Raw genomic sequence first — 21,543 nt, forward strand, 5'->3', positions numbered from 1 at the left:
TGTCATGGTGGGTGCCTGCTCACTGCAGTGTCTGTCTTTGTCGGTTTGCATGTCTGAATCTATATATTTGTATGTGTTTCTCACTCTCTCTCTGTATGTGTATCTGTTAATCTTTCTCAGTTTCTAATAAAACCTCTATGAAGCTGCTAGCGTATCCTAGAAATAATCGGAATATAACAAAGTAATAGATAACATATTTTTAATGAACTAATGACATGTATGATATTAATATAAATATATAGTAGATACATTATTATAGATTATTAATATCAATGAACAACTTTGGACATTTTGAATCTGTTCCATAAAATAAATCACCATGTTCTCTCTTGATACTGTAGCTATTGTCTTCTCTTAGTTCGTAATCAGTAGAATAATAATTATTCCATTTTGAGTCATTCACAATTTTTACTGGTGCGTCATCGGCAGGCTCAATATGCGTTTCGTCTTTGGTATTATTTGGTTCATTGATTATTTGATCAATGATGTTAGTAACGGTCGCTGGTACTTTGTTTTTCATCGATTCATCTTTATATTTCTTAGTGATATTATCTGCCAATGCCCTTTTTATTATTCCGGAAATTTCACTGTTTATTATCACATTATTTTTACACAGGTAACAGTTCCGGCACGTAGACAAGATATGGTTTATGATATTAGTAGAAGAGTAGGCCTTTCTTTTCCCCTTTGCTTTCATTTGAATACTAATACCTAAAAGATGATGATAGTTTATATCAACAGGTAGCATGTTACCAGAAGCACTATCAAGAAGAAGCCCCTCTTCAGCAACTATTATTTTTATGTTAGTATTCTCTTTGAGTACTAACCTCTCTGGAAATGATACTTTCACATATCTACCCTTTGTACAATGGAATTTTTTTGGTACTCCAAAGAAATTTAATTCCTTACTGTCATTACAATACACGCATACGTTTCCGATAGTTCTACGACTTGTACTTGTTTCATAGTTCAAGTACTTCTCCATGTCAGCATTCAATGCTCTAATAACACTATCATGTGAACATACTTTCTTAAATTGCTTAATCTTCACTTTTTTAAAGATATGAAGTATGTCTTTATCCTTCCACAGCGTAAGAAATTCTGATTTAACAAATGTAATAAACTAGCTAGTGTCGATAACCTGTCATAGAGTGCCAGTGGGAAAGTCACCTCGTGTCTATGAGCAAGCATGGAGTACGATTGGTAGACCCGCTATCTTATTTCATGTCATTTTAAGATACGTAAGAAAAGTTGAATAGTTTCAGTCCAAAAAAATTCAGTCCAAAAAAAGTGCTACTACAAACATTATTTTTCTAGTAGTAAAAGTCACGATTAAAATATCTATATCATTCTCCTTTGGAATTTGGAAAATATTAAATGTGAATTTCTTATGTTTCAAGTATGTTTTATCTCATTCGAAGAAATATAAAAAAAAGTTTTAAAAAAATACCATGTTAAAAAAAAACTTCAAAAAAAATAAAAAAATGCGGGGAGGGGCCCAAAAAGTTGGAGGGAGGAGGCCCCTTGGAGGTTGGGTATAGGGGAACTTTGAAGGTTGAGGTCCATGGTGGTTAGGATCACTGATGACTTCGATCCTTGATGCTTCAAACCTATAATCATCTCACTACTTGATTTCTAAAGATTTCTAAGGATTGTTCTGAATTTCTTTGTTAAAATTTTTTTCTTGGCATCTACATCTCTATTAGTATTAAATTTTTAGCATACTAGAATGTTATAGCATATTCTATAATAACAACAGTGTTCAAATAGGTACTTGTGTATTATATAGAACAAATCCGAGAAGTAAAGCTCGGTCAACTTACTAGGCCATCTTGTAATTGTAAAATATTTCCATAGATTGATGCCATTCCAAATTTATGATAAATTGCCTATGAGTTAACAACCCCTTTGGGCTTACCTTAACTGGTAATAAGTTTAACCCTTTTTTACCACCTTCATACAATCCTATTGGAAATGTTATCTAGCTCTGTTTCACCCCTATTATTCAATCAACAAATAAGACTATTCATTGCAGAGTTATGAAAATGATATACTTTTTTTCGCAATTTGTGTTAGTTTACGCAATGATACAAATTTTTATCATTACTAGTTACCACTAATATTTCAAACGACACTGGACGAAAAAGCAGTTTAACCCGTTTTAGCACCTTCATACAATCCAATTAAAAATTTTATCGAGTTCTGTTTCATCCCTATTATTTAATCACCAATTAAGATCATTCTCATCCCTATTATTCAATCACCAATTAAGATAATTCAGATCAGAGTTATGCAAACGCTATGCCTTTTTTCGCAAATTGAGTTAGTTCACGCAAATTTTTTAACTTTCAACTTAAAACAATTCTGACTGTAGCATTCCTGTGACCCGCGAAGCATTCCTAAACCAACCAATCTTGACTAAAGGCAATGGTCCAGAAAACGGGTTTTGGCAAAAGAGTTGTTCCACACGATTTTATGACATCTTGGCCAAAACTAGTATTTTTACAAAGAGACCACCTTTGAATAAACAAATCTAGTTTCGTATTTATTATTGTCTTATGGAGCACCGTTAGCAGAAACATCTTTGATTGGCCTAGAAAATAGGCGTTGCCTCAGAAACCTATCTGGTAAGGCGTGTAATATTCCTAGTAATAGATGAATGACCGTGGTAAGGCTTATTATGCAATCACCCGTGATATTGCACTGTATATGGTGTATATCGAGTAAATCACCCATGAAATATCCCCTGAAATCTTATACAAGCTTACTACTGGTATTCTATCAAGGTGGTATCTAGAGGGGGGGGGGCGTCAGGGAGGTATTTTGTTTAAATGATAATATCTAAAAAAAATTTTTTAGCAGGGATGGCAAAAAGTTAACTATTTTTTTTAATTTAAAGAAGAGACGGTATCCTATTAAGGTGGTATCCAGAGGTGGGGGGGTTAGGGAAGTATTATATTTAAATGATAATATCTTGAATTTTTTTATTGAAAGCAGGGATGCCAAAAATTTATTTATTTTTTTTAACTTAAAGCAGAGACGGATCTTGTAGAACATTATATGGCTGCTTTAAAAATATAAAAAGGAGTATGAAGGGCGGTGAGAGACTTTTACAAGAATATGACAGTTTGGTTGCTACTAGTAGCTACTAGGTGGAGTTGGACTATCCTATGAAAGTGTACTGTAATGAATAGAGAAAGTACATTTGTAAATTTAAGCTGTGATTTGAGAAAGACTGATGAAAACATTATTATTTGCTGTCAATATTGACCGCGCCGGCGGCACGCCGCCGCTGCTTTTTTTACCCCGCCACCGTCTAATTTCACCCTTCCATTCTACAAAACATCAGGCCTAAAAAATAGAATTATAATTCAAAGGAATCAAAACAAAAATAATTAGCTGGCACAAATACTTAAGCCTCCGAAAATAAGTAGAAAGTAAGTAGATGAGTAGATTTAATATTTGGAAGTAGGAAAGTTCAAAAATAAGTATTCTACTGCCAAAATAAGTAGAAGTGGAAACACTGTTAAAAATAGAGTCTGGAAGTTCATATTCAGCTATAAACTGCAGAAGTCTCATAGAACTCCACTTCAGGGCCACTTCTTCAGGAACGTTTGCCGCTTGTAAAAACCTACTCAGATGTGGGATTTCATTTAAATTGTCACCTGAAGATATTTCTTCGTAATTCCCAACTAAACAGCCCACTAATTTTAGTATTTCATTTTCTGAACTCTTTAGCCAGTTCCTTGTCTTCACGATAGCAAACAAAAATGATATTCCTTCCATGCCTTGGCAAGGCGTGTTGATTTCTTGTTGAAACGTGTCAATGCACTCTAACATTGATATTTTTAGTTCTTCTTCCATTTCCCTTCTTCATTTTAGAATAATTTTTCAATCTAACTCTCTTATATTTTCAGACCTTTAAAAATTAAACAGAATCACAAAAAAAATTAAACTCACGGTCCAGCTGTCTAAAATAACTCTCTTTGCATCGATGCTCAGAGTCTGAATTACACTGAGCGGAAATGTGTTCAATTGAAATTCTTTACCACAAGTCACAAGTAGGGCTTCCACTATCCCCGAATTTTCGGGGATATGCCCGAAAATCTATGTGTTTCCCCGAAAAAAATTGGTTCCCCGAATACCTGGAATTTCCCCGAGAATCACCTATCATGATGTCACTTCCAGGGACTATCCCAAGCCAATATTACATACCATAATTTTTCACTGCTCTCTTGTTTGTTATCTTTCGTCTCCTGTGTTGCTTTGCATAAAAACCAGACCGATACAATTTAAGTATAGACGGTTCTTCATATGTTCTCAAAAGTATCAGGTTCAGGTTCTTTTATTTATAAACTAAACACAACTACAATATGGGTATGCCCGGCTGAGAGTCTAGCTCGTATTACCAGGCAACCGATATCAAATAAAAACAACAAAAACATAATATATAACTGCATTTGTACATAATCACACTCTTTTGTAAATACATAAAAAAGAAAGAAAAATGTGTGACTTACCAAGCATCACCCCAAGCCAGCAGCCAAATGGAGAACAAACTAAAACAAAACACCAAAAATAGTGAAGTGAAGCCGTGGGGAAACCCTACCAATAGAATGTGCCAGCGGGAAGACCATAACTGAATAAAAAAAAATTAAAAAAAATGAAATTAAATAAAATGATCATAGGTTTAGTAAAAGAGTTTTTAAATGACCCCGCATTGTGCCAACAGAAAGACTAATATTAAGACCCGACCCATGCACATTCCAAAGTTTGGGTATGCAGTGCCTGAGTGAGAACCTCGATCTCTCAGTGCAAGCTCGGGGTTCAACATACTTAGAAGATCCCCTCGTTCCATAATCGTGCTCACAATGGTTAAATAGATCCATAGCATAGAAAATTTTCGGTAGAATTTTAGCAAAATACTTAACATAAAACATCAATCTATGAAAAGATAATAATAATTCTACTGGTAATATATTAAGGAAAGAATATATACTTTTAATTGGCGATTTTGATGGTAGGGATATTGGGGAGTGAATGAAAGTTTTCAGGATACGCAGTGCTTAATTTTGTTGTCTTTGAAGTGGTTTTATATGAGTTTTAAATGTGTTCAGGAAAATCAAGGGACAATAACTCAGATAAGAATGGACTAGGGCAAAATATACCGATCTCATGGCATGAAAAGGGAGAATAAATTTCAAATGCCGCAATATTCCAACATTCCTTCCCAACTTCATCCGCAATTTAGCAATGTGTTCCTTCCGACTCATATTCCTATCAACTAGCACACCTAAATATCTCATAGTAGATACACACTCTAAATAAGTATATTCATCAATGGGTAGTCTACTAAGTTCAGGTAATGACTGGTCAGTACAAAAGAAAATCATGAACTTGGTTTTTGACATATTAACAGATAATTTATTTGCACTAAACCAAGTTTCTATCCTCTCAAAAGCTGCCAACATATTCTTCTTAAGCGACATTTCATCAGTACCGCTCACTGTGCAGGCCGTATCATCAGCGAATAGGACATTTAGCCCGAGATCATCCAGTGCCCTGTTGATGTCATTAACATAAATAAGAAAGAGCAGAGGTCCAAGTATGGACCCTTGAGGAACGCCGACTTGACCAGTGATACCAAGTAGTGAAGAGGTAGCATTTCCACCATCCACAAACTGACTGCGCCCAGTTAAATATGAGTCAATCAGAGAATTTGTAGGTCCACGTATGCCATAATTTTCCACTTTACGAAGCAAAATTGTATGACAAATAGTATCGAACGCTTTTTTTTATATCTATAAATATAGTAGCTGGAATTTCTTTTTTATCCAAAGTGTCGTGTATAAACTCTGTGAGTGTCAGAATCGCATGTTCAGAGCTATGACTCTTCCTAAACCCAAACTGAAGGTCATTAAAACATCCCCTCTTATCAAAAAACTTCAATATACGGTGGTAAAGACATCGTTCAATTACTTTTGTGAATGAAGATAGGATCGAGATTGGCCTGTAGTTTGTTGGATCTTTCACGTCATCACCCTTATGCAGGGCTAAAACACTTGCAGACTTTAAGTAAGCTGGGAAGCGTCCACTTGAAAAACATAAGTTGATAACATGAACCAAAAATTCTGTAACATCAGGCATTATTCGTTTTAATAGGCTTGTCGACGAGCCATCCGTACCTTCCGACGACCCATTCTTCAGTTGGTATGTCTGCTGAGACCGGCGTTAGGAAAAGAGAGCAATCCGATGGAGGCGGCATGTAAGCAGAATATGCTGAATTGGGTAAACTTCGAGTTGGTGCCTCAAGCGATGTTACGTGACCAATATTTGCGAAGTGCTCATTTAGGACACCAACAACATTTCGCTTTCCTTTAACAACTTTCTTGACTTTTGGTGATAATATCTCTTCTGGAAGGTTTTTCATTTTCTTTTTCCCAAGGCATTCATTAATAATCAACCAAGTCTTTTTTTTGGGGACCCTTCAGCATTTTGAAATTCATGAAGATAATATGACTGCTTCGCTTGTCGCAGTAACTTTGTCAGACAATTTCAGTACTGCCGAAATTTGGCCTGATTTTCATGTGTAGGATCTGCCTTGAATTTCCTGAAGAGGTTATTTTTGGTATGGATAGAGGACAGAACATCAGCTGTAAGCCATGGTTTCTTTGGTTTTATATAACGCCTACTTTGCCGGCTTGATAAAGGACATGCCTTAATTAAGAACTATTTCAAACTGGCTGATGAAATGTTCAATACCTTTGTCCACGTCGTCACATTCTAAGCAGAGAGACCGGTCAACTTTGGACAGTAAACTTTTCAGTTTATCAATCGAAGCAGCGTCCAGTCTTCTTGACCTCAATGAAGAGGTTTAGGGGAGAGACCCGTTTGAAGGTCGCACTGGATCGTAAAATGGTCAGAAGTATCATCAACTATAACGTTACAGCCCAGTGTCTCTAAATTTGTGAAAATATCGTCAATTAACGACGCTGACGACTCCGTGATTCTCGTCGGGATCCGGCATGTGGGAAGTAAACCCGCGGACATACAAATCGTTACAAAGTCAACGGCTACATTATTCGAAAGCATTGAATTCACATCCCTATGTACATTACTAATATCAATATTAAAATCACCCAACATCATTAACTTACACTTTCTTTGGATCATCAGCGAGTTAAGTTCATCGAACTTTTCTACAAATTGTTTAGCAGCCAAACTCGGCGGCCTATATAGGGCGCAACATAACACTTTCGAAGGACTTAGATCTAGATCAATAGCAAAAAATTCAAATGATATTTCTTCAAAAAAGTAATCATAATCATTCACTTCTCTTACAGGTATACTATCATTTACAAAAAAAGCCAACCCTCCTCTCTGTCTACCTATTCTATGTTTAAATAACGACTTATACCCATTTATATGAGCTAGCTCAGAAGATTGCTCATTTAAAAATGTTTCACATGCTCCAAAACTATCAATCTTATGGTCGGGAAGCAATAGTGAAATGTTTTCTAAACTACTCATAAGTCCACAACAATTTAGAAATGCTGTTCTCAGACACTTCTTTGTTGGTTTACTCGTAATCATTCCTAGAGAAAGGTATTTGTTCGTGGGTAAATTATTAATAAAATAATCATAAGTGTTTTCATCCTCTCTATCAATGCATGAAAGAATCTTTGATAAATTCAAGGGTCTCTCCTCCAACTCACTCAACCTATCACGAGTTCTACCACAGCCACCACCATTCAAATTAGAAAAAAAAAATAACTCACCCGTATTCTCCACTTGCCGGTGGGCCGGGGTGACACAGTGGAAAAAAGTCAACGGCAGTGCGTTCCTGTAGAATTTCTGCAACAAAAGATATACGATAAGAAAACTGAACCAATTTTAATGGATTTAGGCCTAGGAGCTCAGAGATAGATGACCAGGAATTGGTAAATAAGGGAAAAATACGGAAAAAAGAAAGCACATAGGAACGAAAAGAGCAAAAAGAAAGGAAACAAAAATAAATAAGAACACAGACAACGAGATAAATACACTTTTTTTTAAGTAGGACACTTTACTTATCGATCTTCACATTCCTAAGCAGCATAGACTATATACTGAATAAAAAAAAAAAAAAAAAAAAAAAAAAAAATAATCCATCTGACAAATCATTATATAGATATATATACAACCAATATTAGCATTCGTCATGTGTTACCCATGGGCCAGTAATATCGTTTCTAGTTTGCAGCAATAGTCTGGTTCCGGATTGTTTCACTCGCGTGAACTTGGATATTTGCTGAGCTTTAAGATCACGTGCCTTGGCCAAAAGCTCATTACGTAGGGCATTTAGTGAAGGAGGCAAATCAGTACATATTCTCATACCGCTTCCTTTAAGTTTGCCTACATTGCCCAATAGCATTTGCAAGTCCAAATTATTCGCACAAGAAATAAGAACAGGCGATACTCCAGCTTGTTTGTTGTTTCTAACTATAATGGGGCTAACACTCTTTATGCGGTACACTTTTTTAAGGAGAATATCTTTTTCAATCTCTAATTTCTCTTTGAATAAAGTCTTAATATTTTCGGTAAGAGATTGGCCTGATTTCTCTTTTGGCAGGCCGTGAATAATTAAATTCAGCTGACGATCTTTAACTTCTAGATCAAGCAACCTTTTTTCGAGTTTCACACGCTCAGCTAGATGGCTTTCAATAGAAGATCGTAGTTCAACTATTTCAGCATCTTTATCTGCTAAGCGTAATAGAAACCATTTCGAATGCAGATTAAACCATTTCGAATGCAGTATTCCGAATACTATAAGCTTCTTACATTTACATCATTCGTGGTCAAGACAATCTTGACAAAATTAGCCAAGAATTATACTTAAAGTTGTTTAACGAAACGTTGAGTTGGATTTTGGTTTTGAAATTGAACTTCTAAAAGAGAATTGTTTTAAAAAAGCTGAATCGTAAGTTAAAATTTTTTTTTATTTTGTTATTTTTGGTTTTGGACATAGGATACTATACTGGTGTTTAATACCTAATGATTTAACGCATGATATATTGAAGAAATTGATCTTTTCGCCAGGAATTCTTACCGTTTAAAATTTTGTATCATTCGGTGTGTAAAAATTAAGTTCTTTTCTTTTTCATCTGAGGATTGTATTTGTCATACCAACTTTTCTCCTCAAAGATACTCACGTTCCATTCCCCTCACAATTATTATTCTGGTCCCTTCATCCGTGTAATATTTTCAGTGGACGCAATATTCTAAACTGCAGCTTTAGGATCTTTTTACGGTCTTCCAAAGCTGTTAGTTAGGCAAAGGAAATTTTACGCAAAATCAATTTTGCTCAAATTAGGGATAGCCTAGTAAATTTATTTAGATATCTAGGCCTACCTTTACAACTTCTAAGGCTTGAACAATTAGTAACTCTGTATGAAGGCTAATCCTGAGATAGAAACAAAAGAGTTTAAAGAAAATGTGGTATAATTGTGTTTCTTCTTAAGAACTATCTCTAAATACAATCTTCTTACCGTAAAAATTGCACCGCAGGGGTGGGGTTAATCGGTGACTATGTAGCAATTATGAGGTAACCAAAAGAAAGGAAAGCACATTAGAAACAAAAATTTTAAAAAATGTATGTTCCGAGGGGGTATTTTCTGCAGGGAGGGTGGGTATTTTCCGGGGCCTATTTTCAGCGGGGAGTATTTTATGTGGGTATTTTTTGGGGACGAGAATGGGGGTGTTTTTTCCACTGGGGTATTTTATTTCCGGGGTGGGGGGGACTCATAGAACCTTAGGATCAGAATAAAAACCAATAAAGCGTAATTTGTCATCAAAATTTCCTTTTTAATTTAAGTATAAATTTACTTTTTTTTAATTTAGTTCCTGTTTGTTTTAAGTTTTAACATTTCCCTTACTTATAGCTTGAATTTTGTCTATTTAAATCACCTATCTAGAAACCGCAAACGATGTTTGTTTTTGTTTTTCAATATTGTTAATGAATTACTGAGATTAATGATTTAAGGACAAATTGCTACTGGTGTTTACAGTTCACATGGGTTCAAGCAGTTAACGGTAACAAACTATAAGTAAGGAGCAACCCAGCTCAATACTAACCGAAGCTCTAAAAACCGGAATTTTGATTAATAGATAAATCAAAAGAATCGGTTTATTATGCAGATTTCAAATATATAAGTTTCAGTAAGTTCAGTGTTACTCTTCAAAGACTATGAGCCATTAGAAAATTTGCTCGATTTTTGAAAAAGGGGGAAACACTCCCTACAAATCTAAAAAAAAATCTTAATGAAAATAATAACATCAGATTCAGTGTATCAGAGAACGCAACTGTAGAGGGTCAAAGCTCCTATCTGCAAAAATGTGACTTTCCCAGAAGATGTATTTTTTCCATGTGGATGGCAATTATGCCCACTTCCACGCCCTTTTCCCCAAAAAATTGTTTTATCAAAATTAAGAGATACCGTAGCCATTTTGTTCAGCATAGTTTAGAGACCAAATAAATTTGTCTTTTGAGTTAATTCGACCTCCCACAGTCCCTGGGGAAAGGTCTTGAAAACATAAAATTTGCCCATTATTTACGTATAATATTTGTTATCGGGAAGTACTTATACTTTTTTCGGGTAAAGGATTGAATTTTCTGCAGAAAGATTTTGCGCAGGGAGAACTTTCAATGGGGAAGGTTTCCAGGGGATAAGGTTTCTAGGGGGAATTTTACACTGGGGGAGTTTGCCAGAATTCCTAAACAAAATTATTTTTATTTATTTTAACTTTCTCTTTATCAACCCAATCTTACGCGTGGAGATGTTAAGGGTAATTGTCCGGGATAATTTTTTGACGGGATTGAATTGTCTAGACGATCTTTCCGGGGAGAGGAGGAATTTTTCTGTGGAGGCAGAGTTGGATTTCCAGGCATTAAAAAAACATTTGAAATAAAATAACAAAAGTTTTTTTTATCTGAAAGTACGCCTAAGGAGCAACACTGAAACGAACAAAAAATGACATATTTGAAGGGGGTTGCCCCCTCTTCAATACCTCTTTCTTCACGCTTAAGTTTGAATTTAGTCCCGATTCTGTAAGAATGACTGCCGAAACACAATTGTCCTTTAAATAGAACAATGAGAAGCTTAACTACTAAAAAACTTCAGCGTGAATAGTCGGATGTTTAGAGGGGACAATTCTCCCTATTATGTTATCATTTCTATTCGATTTAATTTTTAATGCTGCTCCTTACTTTCAGGTGTTTTTTTTTATTATTATTAAACTCCGGGTGTAAGTTCATATCTGCTTGCCGAAGGATATTCATTAATTTGGAGAAATTAATGTTATGTAATGTAATGTTAATTGCTCGGTGTGCGATTATTGCCTTTCTATACTTTATTTTTGTTACCTTTCTGAACATAAGTGACATAAAATGTCGTTTTCGGGCTTAGAGACCAAAGCAACAAAGATATTGTAAAACTTAAGGCAACGGAGTTTCAGAGTGTAATTCAGCCAATTTTTTTTATTTTAAAAGAATTTTGAAGTTTTTGCAGCAATAATCGTTTTTAGCCATGAGTTCCAATCCTGTGGTTCGGCTCCAAAACCTTCTCTGTAAAGAGCTTGATTTACTACTTGAATCCAAGGCCTAGTTGAGCCTGAAAACGAAGCTAAAACCAATTTTGGCTCCCAAATTTTCGCAATGAAATTTCATTTTGTTTTTCCTCCGAAAACTCCCCGAATCTTGAAGACTTGTCCCCAAAAACTCCCCAAATTCTTGAGACTTGTCCCCGATTTTTAAGATTCGAAAGTGGAAGCCCTGTTGACAAGGGGATCTTTGATGAAATTGTATAGTCTTATAAACATTATGCTTTTACTAGTAAAGGAAGAAAGGTCAGTCATTCAAATGAAATATGTCTGGTTTTTGATGTGCAGTAAATAATTGAGACAATACTTTGGAAAGTGGTGAAAAAATTATGTGAAGTTAAGTGAAAATAATAGTTATTAGGGGTGGATTGTCACTAGTGATAAATCACTAGGGGTGGAAACCCTGAACGAAAGGGGATTTTTGGGGAACCGATTTTTTTCGAGAAGACAGAGTTTTGGGTAAATCCCCAAAAATTCGGGGATAGTGGAAACACTGATATTTTCAGACAAAATCTGCCAACAAATTTGAAAACTGCCAAGTAGCATTGCTACTTTGTTACCCCACTTTTTGCACTGCGGGCCCTAATCAATCATAAGTCCTTTTAGACCAATTTATGTTACCGCTCCAGGGATGGCACCCGGTGTGGTCCATCCCCCCCCCCTGCCCCACCCCCTTCCTATGCTACTGCTTCAAAAACATAGTATTGGTTTTCGTATATAATTTTGTCGTTTGTTTATTTTTTCCTTTATTTTAACTCATCTTTTACTAACTGTCTGTATATCCGGTCATGGAATAAATAACTACTCGTTATTTCTATTATATCTACACAAGGTTAAGTCCAAATTCCTGATAGAAGAATTGATGAATTGCCGTCACTATCATTCACGGGCTTATGTCTCTTGGCTCGTTAAGTTAATGACTAAGTAGGCTGTCCTCTTTTCCGGTTATATAATTCTTTTGTGGAGCGGATATAGACAGTTCCGAAATATTGTCTTTCCGACTACCTTAACAAAAAATTGCCTTTCTGGATCTATTAACTAGAGTTCCTCGAAAAGGGTTGTTTGTCATTATAGTTGGACAAACCTTTAGGAGAATAATTTATTTTTCTAATTGCTTTCTGTCAAAACTAACGATTTTATTTTCTCTTGTACATTGTTTTTCTATACATGTGAATATGTTACAAAATATGCTTCGTGGTTCTTATTTTTCGTTTTGTGAGAACGCATCATTTTTTTCTTTGTGCCAGAGTTTTCGAAAGAGGGAAAAAACATTTATCTTCAAAAATTCTAAAGAGTTTTCTCAAAATGAAGTTTTTTTTTTCTCCACGCGACTATATATTCAAAATAAAGAAAGAAGAAAAAACCCCTGTTAGTTTAGCCTACTAGCTACTAACGCTTTACGAGGGTGATTGTTTCGAATTTTGGGAGTTATTTCAACGTCACTGATTAGACATTCTCGAATTCTTATTACAATGGAACTCTATTTTTGATTTTATTCGGAACTTTATTTGTATTGAGGAGCTTTTTATTTTGACTTTTTTGAAAAAATTTCTTTATTTTATTCTGTTTCACCTGAGCTTGGTTATATAGCAAGAATATTCGGATATATCGGTTAAATTAAAAATCCTCATTTATTGGAATATTTTGATTTGTCTGTTTCTTGGCTCGTACTTCTTTGAAAGTACTAAATAATAAAGACTCTGACTTTAATAAAATTCAATTTCATGTTCAGTCTGATGAGACTAAATTTCTTAGCAATAGCTTCGGTCCTGTAAATTTGACGAAGACCGGTTAAACTAAAGTCGGTTCTTTGGTTTACGGGCCGGGCCTCGATAGTAAGTGCCATCTTCTATGAAGTCAGTGTGATGAAGCCAGTGTTAATTTTGATACCCAGGAAAATCAATAAAGGAATGTATATGAAAGGTTAGTACGTATATTTGAAAAGTACGGTACCAACGGAATCATAATTTACAAAAACTCTTTATTTTATCTCTCTAATCTTATTCCATAAATATATATTCCATCTTTTCTTTATTTTTTATACCAAAATTAAAAACTCCATTTTCTAATCTTCTACCTAGATCCTTACCACAAAATGAAAAAACAAAAATCATACAAATATAAAACCTTAAACCCTATAATTTTTTCTCAACTCTCCTTTTATTATTATTATTTTTTCCCTTTTTTTAACAACACATCCTGGCCCATCAAGACACAAAAAATATTCCCTTCTACTTTATACCAAACACGTCCTCTATTTTCTTACACTTCATAATCTTTATCCTTTTCCATTCTGTTTCCACACGATTTATCCACATCATAATCTTCCTTCTGTTTTTCTTTTCGCTTCCACGTGTAATAACAAAAAAGCGATACTATGTAAACTATTGTCCTTGTACAGTTCTCACCATCTACTTTTAGGTAAACAGCTTTCTCTAAATTAATTTCATCTTTTTTACCTGTAACACTTGCCAATAAATTCCTCACAAGACAAAATATCTTAAAGGCTTCACACATAGCAACTAAATGAAGAAAACATACAGAGCTGAAATACAATATATTAGATTTCCTAGGGTACCAGAGCTAGCAAGATACTATTTGGACTTTATATGCCTTTGGGTTCCGATATTACTAAACTGCAACCCAGATTTTAGATCCCACGAATCCTCGGTCGAGGTACCGAAGACCAAATTTTAGAAAGAACTAACAAAAAAGATGAATATAGCAGTATATACCATCTTTTGAATTTGCTTACGCCCCCGTACCAAACAGTTTTTTCTGTTAATTTTTGCAGGTCATTACACTCTTTGCCAGGGAATAACGTAATTTCAAAAGTTCAGCGTAACTTCAAAGTTCAGTGTCCTTTTTTAGTGTTAAACCAGAAAACCGATGACTCTTTTTACCCGCCAATTATTTTTGTATATATTCAGATTTCAAATTTGATATGGCTTGGCAGACATGTTTTTTTTTATTATGACATCGATTTTTTGTGTGTCAGTCGATTAGAGAAAGTTGGTGACTAGTCCAATATAATAACTTTATTGGTGATTAGGATTTGAATTTTTTCTGTTAATTAGTTGAATAAGACATGGTTGAACAAATCATCAGGGTCAATATGCTTTTCATCTTTGGTATTTTTTGATTCATTGACTGTTTGATCAATGACAGTAACGTGTGCTAGATTTTTTTTTTACGTGAAATAATCTAGTTTCTTTTCTTAGTTTCGAAAACATTTTGGAAGAAACTAAATTTCAGTTGGGGGGGGGGGGGCAAAATGATGGCTGGGGTGAAAATTTGGTATGAGAGAGGCAGTTTTCCCCTCGGTCCCATAGGAAAGTGCGCTCATCAACCCAGCCCCGTGTCACTTAAGGGCAGGGGCGAATCCAGGGAGAGGGTTAAAAGTTCTAGTGCCCTGTTTAAGCGACCAAAAAACTGAAGGGGCAACTAAGCTCCATTCAATGCTCAATTTCCCCAAAGTTACACAAACCAAATTTTTATAACCCCATTTTGTTCAGCATAGTTTAAATATCTAATAACTCTGTCATTGCGTCTGAATTAATCCCCCCCCCGTCTCCAGGGGGGGGGTTCCCCAAATCTAACAAAACCAAATTTTTATAAATCAAGAAAACAAAATGTTTAAAAAATTTTAATTAAACGTAAAATTTAAATTTCTCCTTCCGAAGTAGGGTAGCAATAACAAATCCAGGAGGAGGGGCAAAAATCTAGAAAAGTCCGAAGTAGGGTAGCAATAACAAATCAAGGGGAGGGGCATCTTCCCAAGTTAATTTTCTTTCATATGAATACTTTTCATTTTAAACTTAAAATATGCTAAATTCTTGATTTTCATTCTAACTTAACTTGTAGGAAATAATCGAGTCAAATTTACATTGAAGGACACAAGGACACTATTGAGCCAAAAAAAGGCAACTTTTTGAAAAAAAGGACACTTTTTGGACATTTTCCAAAATCAAAACCAAATGGCTTTATTTTCTTCTTTTTTTGACTGCTTTTAATTTGTACTTTACTTTTAGGCTTTGCTAATGGCTCACACACCACACACACACACACACACACACACACACACACACACACACACACACACACACACACACACACACACACACACACACACACACACACACACACACACACACACACACACACACACACACACACACACACACACACACACACACACACACACACACACACACACACACACACACACACACACACACACACACACACACACACACACAACAACAACACACACACACACAAACACACACACACACACACATGACTGACATAGTTATTAGATATTTCGACTATGCCGAAAAAAATGGCTTTATAAAAATTTGGTTTTTTTAAATTTGGGGAAATTTAACATTTAATGGAGCATAGTTACCCTTTCAGTTTTTTTTTTTTTTTTTTTTTTGGTCACTTAGAAAAAAAAAAATTTATAATATATTCTGCTTAAGGGGATTTAATGTGCATATTTTATTAATATTATTAAATAAGGAATTACTTTACTTTCACATGCAATTCTTCTCCATATTGTTTAATAAGGAACGCAAATACTGCTTTTTAAGTTTGAATTTACAAATACAGTCACGGAAGCGTGGACGTAGGAGGAGGGGGGGGCAGTTTATAAAAGGCCCTCCATCCCACTATCAAAACCCCTGATTTTGAAATCAAGATAGCTGTTTGGGTTTTCAGACACCATAGCTAGTTGAAACTCTACATAAATATCTTAATTTTTAACCTAATTGCGTATAGTTTAAATAATTCTAGGAGGATGAAATATTTTTCTACTTAACAACTACATTAATAACTTCGAAGATGATAGGACAATATGACACAGAATTTATCAGTTACCGAGAGTTCAATAACTCCCCTCGCAATGACTTCCAAGGGTCTTATGACTCCTCCCCACAATGAAGTTGAAACTCTGCATAAATATCTTAATTTTTAGCCTAATTGCGTAGGTACTAAAGGAACATTGAAATATCTTCATTTTTAGCCTAATTGCGTAGCTACTAAAGGAACATTTTTGTTGTATCTATTGGTATCAATATTCCGTTGTTTTTTTTTAGAGTTTCGGTTACTATTAAGCCTTACGTGCCTGAAATTATGAATTAGAATATTTAATTAGCTGTTTGGGTTTTCAGACACCATAGCTAGTTGAAACTCTACATAAATATCTTAATTTTTAACCTAATTGCGTATAGTTTAAATAATTCTAGGAGGATGAAGTATTTTTCTACTTAACAACTACATTAATAACTTCCAAGATGATAGGACAGTATGACACAGAATTTATCAGTTACCGAGAGTTCAATAACTCCCCTCGCAATGACTTCCAAGGGTTTTATGACTCCTCCCCACAATGAAGTTGAAACTCTGCATAAATATCTTAATTTTTAGCCTAATTGCGTAGGTACTAAAGGAACATTGAAATATCTTCATTTTTAGCCTAATTGCGTAACTACTAAAGGAACATTTTTGTTGTATCTATTGGTATCAATATTCCGTTTTTTTTTTAGAGTTTCGGTTACTATTGAGCCTTACGTGCCTGAAATCATGAATTAGAATATTTAATTAGCGGTTTTGGTTTTCAGACACCATAGCTAGTTGAAACTCTGCATAAATATCTTCATTTTTAACCTAATTGTGTATAGTTTAAATAATTCTAGGAGGATGAAGTATTTTTCTACTTAACAACTACATTAATAACTTCCAAGATGACAGGACAGTATGACACAAAATTTATCAGTTACCGAGAGTTCAATAACTCCCCTCGCAATAACTTCCAAGGGTTTTATGACTCCTCCCCACAATGAATTCAGATGGTTTTAAGACTCATCTCACTAGTCATAACTCCATTCAACCTTGAGCGAAGGTATAAAAGTTTGATGAAGTATTTCTCTGCTTAACAACTACATTAATAGCCTCCAAGATGATAGGACTGTTTGACACCGAATTTATCAGTTTGAAAAAATCATCTTGCGGTGTTATATTCGAATGTGCTTTTTTATTATTGTCTATTTATCTCGAAGAAATTGACTGTTATCATTGGTTAGTGAACTATAATCTGTTTGAGTATGATAAAAGCTTGTGGAGTACTACATTACGTTTTATAAACAGACTGGGATTCTATGATAGAGTGATTACACCACTTAATAATACTGGTCAGGAACTGAGAAATGTCCAGGAGGAAGTCAGTGAAATTTGCAGCTTTTTCGGAGTTAAAGCGCTCTACGTAAAGGGCAATGTACCTACAGATAAAGTTTTAATTCAAAAGTGTGACCCTAGGATTCCACTTTTCAATCTAGAAGAGTTTAAGTGTCCTAAATTTTAAGAGGGCTATCACCGTCCTGAAGACGAGGTTAGGTTCTTCGCACAGTGGATACCTAAGAACATACCTGATCGGGATAAATCCATAAGACATGTTAAAAACTATCCTATATCATGGGACCATCGTTTGTGGATGTTTAAGAGTGAACTCTAAGTACTATTTTTATGTAAACATTTGTTGTTGTTGTTTTTTTCTCAAAAAAAAATCTGTTAATACATTTAAGCAATAAATATCTTTAAGCTTAACCCCTTCAAGTTCTTTAGAATAGTTCTATTGTAAGCAAGTAACAAACTCTTTCCTGAAGTCACCTCTTGGATACACAATACAGAAATTCATACTATACCTTAAATGCATTCAGATATTTTATTGATAAAACATAGTCGTGAATACATCTGATGTTTTTGTGATGCAGTGAGTTGTTACTAGTAGTAGCACTTTCGTGTTTTTTTTTGCAAGCCATTAATAATATACCTTAAATGAATTAAGATATTTTCTTGATAAGAAATATCCTTGACTGTAGTATTTTTTTTTTTTTGCAAGCCATTCATATTATACATTAAATTCATTCAGATATTTTCTTTATAAAACATATCCGTGACTACATAAGATGGTTTTGTAGTGCAGTGAGTTGTTACTAGTAGTAGTATTTTCATTTTTTTTTTTTTGCAAGCCAATAATACAATAACTTAAATGCATTATGAAATTTTATTTATAAAACATAGCCATTAATAAATAATATGGTTTTGTATTGCAGTGAGTTTTTACTAGTATTATTAGTATTTTTCGTGTTTTTTGCAAGCCATTCATACTATACCTTAAATGCTTCCAATATATGATGTATGTAAATCCTTTTCCTACATCTCCGATGTTTTAATAGACATTCTAAACGTTCGATATGCTAGCCTACTCTAAAAATAATGAACACATAACAATTTAAGGTATAATATATTTTTAATGAAATAATGTCATGTAGAATTGAACAACTTTGGACATTTTGAATCTGTTTCATAAAATGCTTCACCATGAACTCTCTTGATAGTATAGCTATTGTCTTCTCTTAGTTCGTAATCAGTAGAATAATCATTATTCCATTTTGACTCATACACAATTTTAATAGGTGTGTCATCGACAGGGTCAATATTCTTTTCGTCTTTGGTATTATTTGATTCATTGACTGTTTGATCAATGGCAGTAACGTTTGCTGGTACTTTGTTTTTCATCGATTCATCTTTATAATCCTTAGTGATATTTTCTGCCAATTCCCTTTTTATTTTTCTAGAAATTTCAATGTCTATTATCACACTATTTTTACACAGGTAACAGTTCCGGCACGTAGACAGGATATGGTTTATGAAATTAGTAGAAGAGTAGGCCTTTCTTTTCGTCTTTGCTTTCGTTTGAATGCTAATACCCGAAAGCTGACGATATGGTTTAACACTGGGTAACATGTTACCACAAGCACTAGCAAGAAGATGCCCCTCTTTATCAACTGTTATTTTTATGTTGGCATTCTCTTTGAGTGCAATCATCTCCGGAGATCTCAATCTCGCATATCCACCATCATAAGAGTTGAATTTTTTTGGTACTCCAAAGAAATTCAATTCCTTACTGTCATGACAACGCACGCATACGTATCCGATAGTACTACCACCTGTACTTATTTCATATTTTAAATACTTCTCCTTGTCAGCATTCAATGCTACAATAACAATATCATGTGAACACACTTTCTTAAAATGATTCATCTTAACTTTTTTATAGATATTAGTTATGTGTTTATCGTTCCAATGTGTAAAAAATACTGATTTAATATATGCAATAAACTAGGTAGTGTCGATAACCGTCCATAGAGCAATAGTGGGAAAGCCACATCGTGTTTCAGGGACAAGCATAGAGTACAATTCATTCAAGAAATTATGAAAATATTTGTAAGCAAGTAATAAACACGTTTTGAAACTACATGCTATTTGCATGCCTTTCCTTGGCACCTTTCCAAAAATGAGCGGGGACTCCCCACTGCTTCCTACACATTGCAAAAAGTGAGCAGTACGAAAACTCCACGTTTTCAACCAGACTGGTTTTTTGGTTTTTTAGACAACACGAGAGACATGCAAAGTCGACATAGCTTTATTTCGTTTTTTAAAATTCAAGAAATTATGAAAAAATTCTCAGCAAGTAACAATTTCTTTCTTGAAGTCAACTCATGTGTAAAAATTATGAAAAAATTCTCAGTAAGTAACAATTTATTTCTTGAAGTCAACTCTTGGATACACCATACGGGACTTTCATTCAAGAAATTATGAAAAAAATTGTAACTAAGTAGCAAATTCTTTCTTGAATTCACTTGTTGAATAAACAAAAAAGACAATTCATTCAAGAAATTATGACAAAATTCTAAGTAAGTAACAAACTCTTTATTGTTTTCACGAGTTAGATATACGATGTAGAAATTAAATTCAAGAAATTATGAAAAAAATTGTAACTAAGTAGTAAATTCTTTCTTGAATTCACCTGTTGGATAAACAAAAAGACATTTCGTTCAAGAAATTACGACAAAATTCTAAGTAAGTAACAAACTCTTTATTTTTTTCACGAGTTAGATAAACGATGTAGAAATTAATTTAAAGAAATTATTAAAAAATTCTCAGTAAGTAACCATTTCTTTCTTGAAGTCAACTCTTGGATACACAGTACGGAAATTTCATTCAAGAAATTATTAAAATATTTGTAAGTAATTAACAAACTATTTATTTATTCCACCTATTGTATATACATTACATATACTTCATTCAATAAATTATTAAAAAAATCTCACGTAATTAAGTAACATTTTTTTTTTCTCTTTCAAATCTTAGATAAACAATACGGAAATTAAATTAAAGAAATTATTAAAGTATTTATAAGTAAGTAACAGTATATTTATTGACTTCTTCTCTTGAATATACAGTACAGATACTTCATTCAAGAAACGTGATTAAACACGTTTTGAAACTACATGGTATTTGCATGCCTTTGCTTGGCACCTTTCCAAATGAGCGGGGATTCCCCACAGCTTCCTACACATTGCAAAAAAGTGAGCAGTACGAAAACTCCATGTTTTCAACCAGACTGGTTTTTTAGGGACCAATCTGGAGAGATATGCAAAGTCGAAATAGATTTATTTCATTTTTTTTAAGGTACAATTAGACGGGGTTTCGTACGCGCACGTAACCTCAGCTAAATGAACCTTAAAAAAAAGAAATAAAGCTATGTCGACTTTGCATATCTCTCCTGATTGGTCCCTAAAAAACCAGTCTGGTTGAAAACATGGAGTTTTCGTACTGCTCACTTTTTTGCAATGTGTAGGAACCAGTGGGGAATCCCCGCTCGTTTGGAAAGGTGCCAAGGAAAGGCATACAAATGGCATGTAGTTTCAAAACGTGTTTAATCACGTTTTCTTGAATGAAGTATCTGTACTGTATATTCAAGAGGTGAAACCAATAAAAGGCTTGTTACTTACTTACAAATATTTTTTTTTATAATTTCTTGAATGAAATTTCCGTATTGTG

Source organism: Artemia sp. Qi Xiang Cuo, chromosome 17 (assembly GCF_049724085.1).
Source record: "Artemia sp. Qi Xiang Cuo chromosome 17, ASM4972408v1, whole genome shotgun sequence".
Taxonomy (NCBI): Eukaryota; Metazoa; Arthropoda; class Branchiopoda; order Anostraca; family Artemiidae; genus Artemia; species Artemia sp. Qi Xiang Cuo.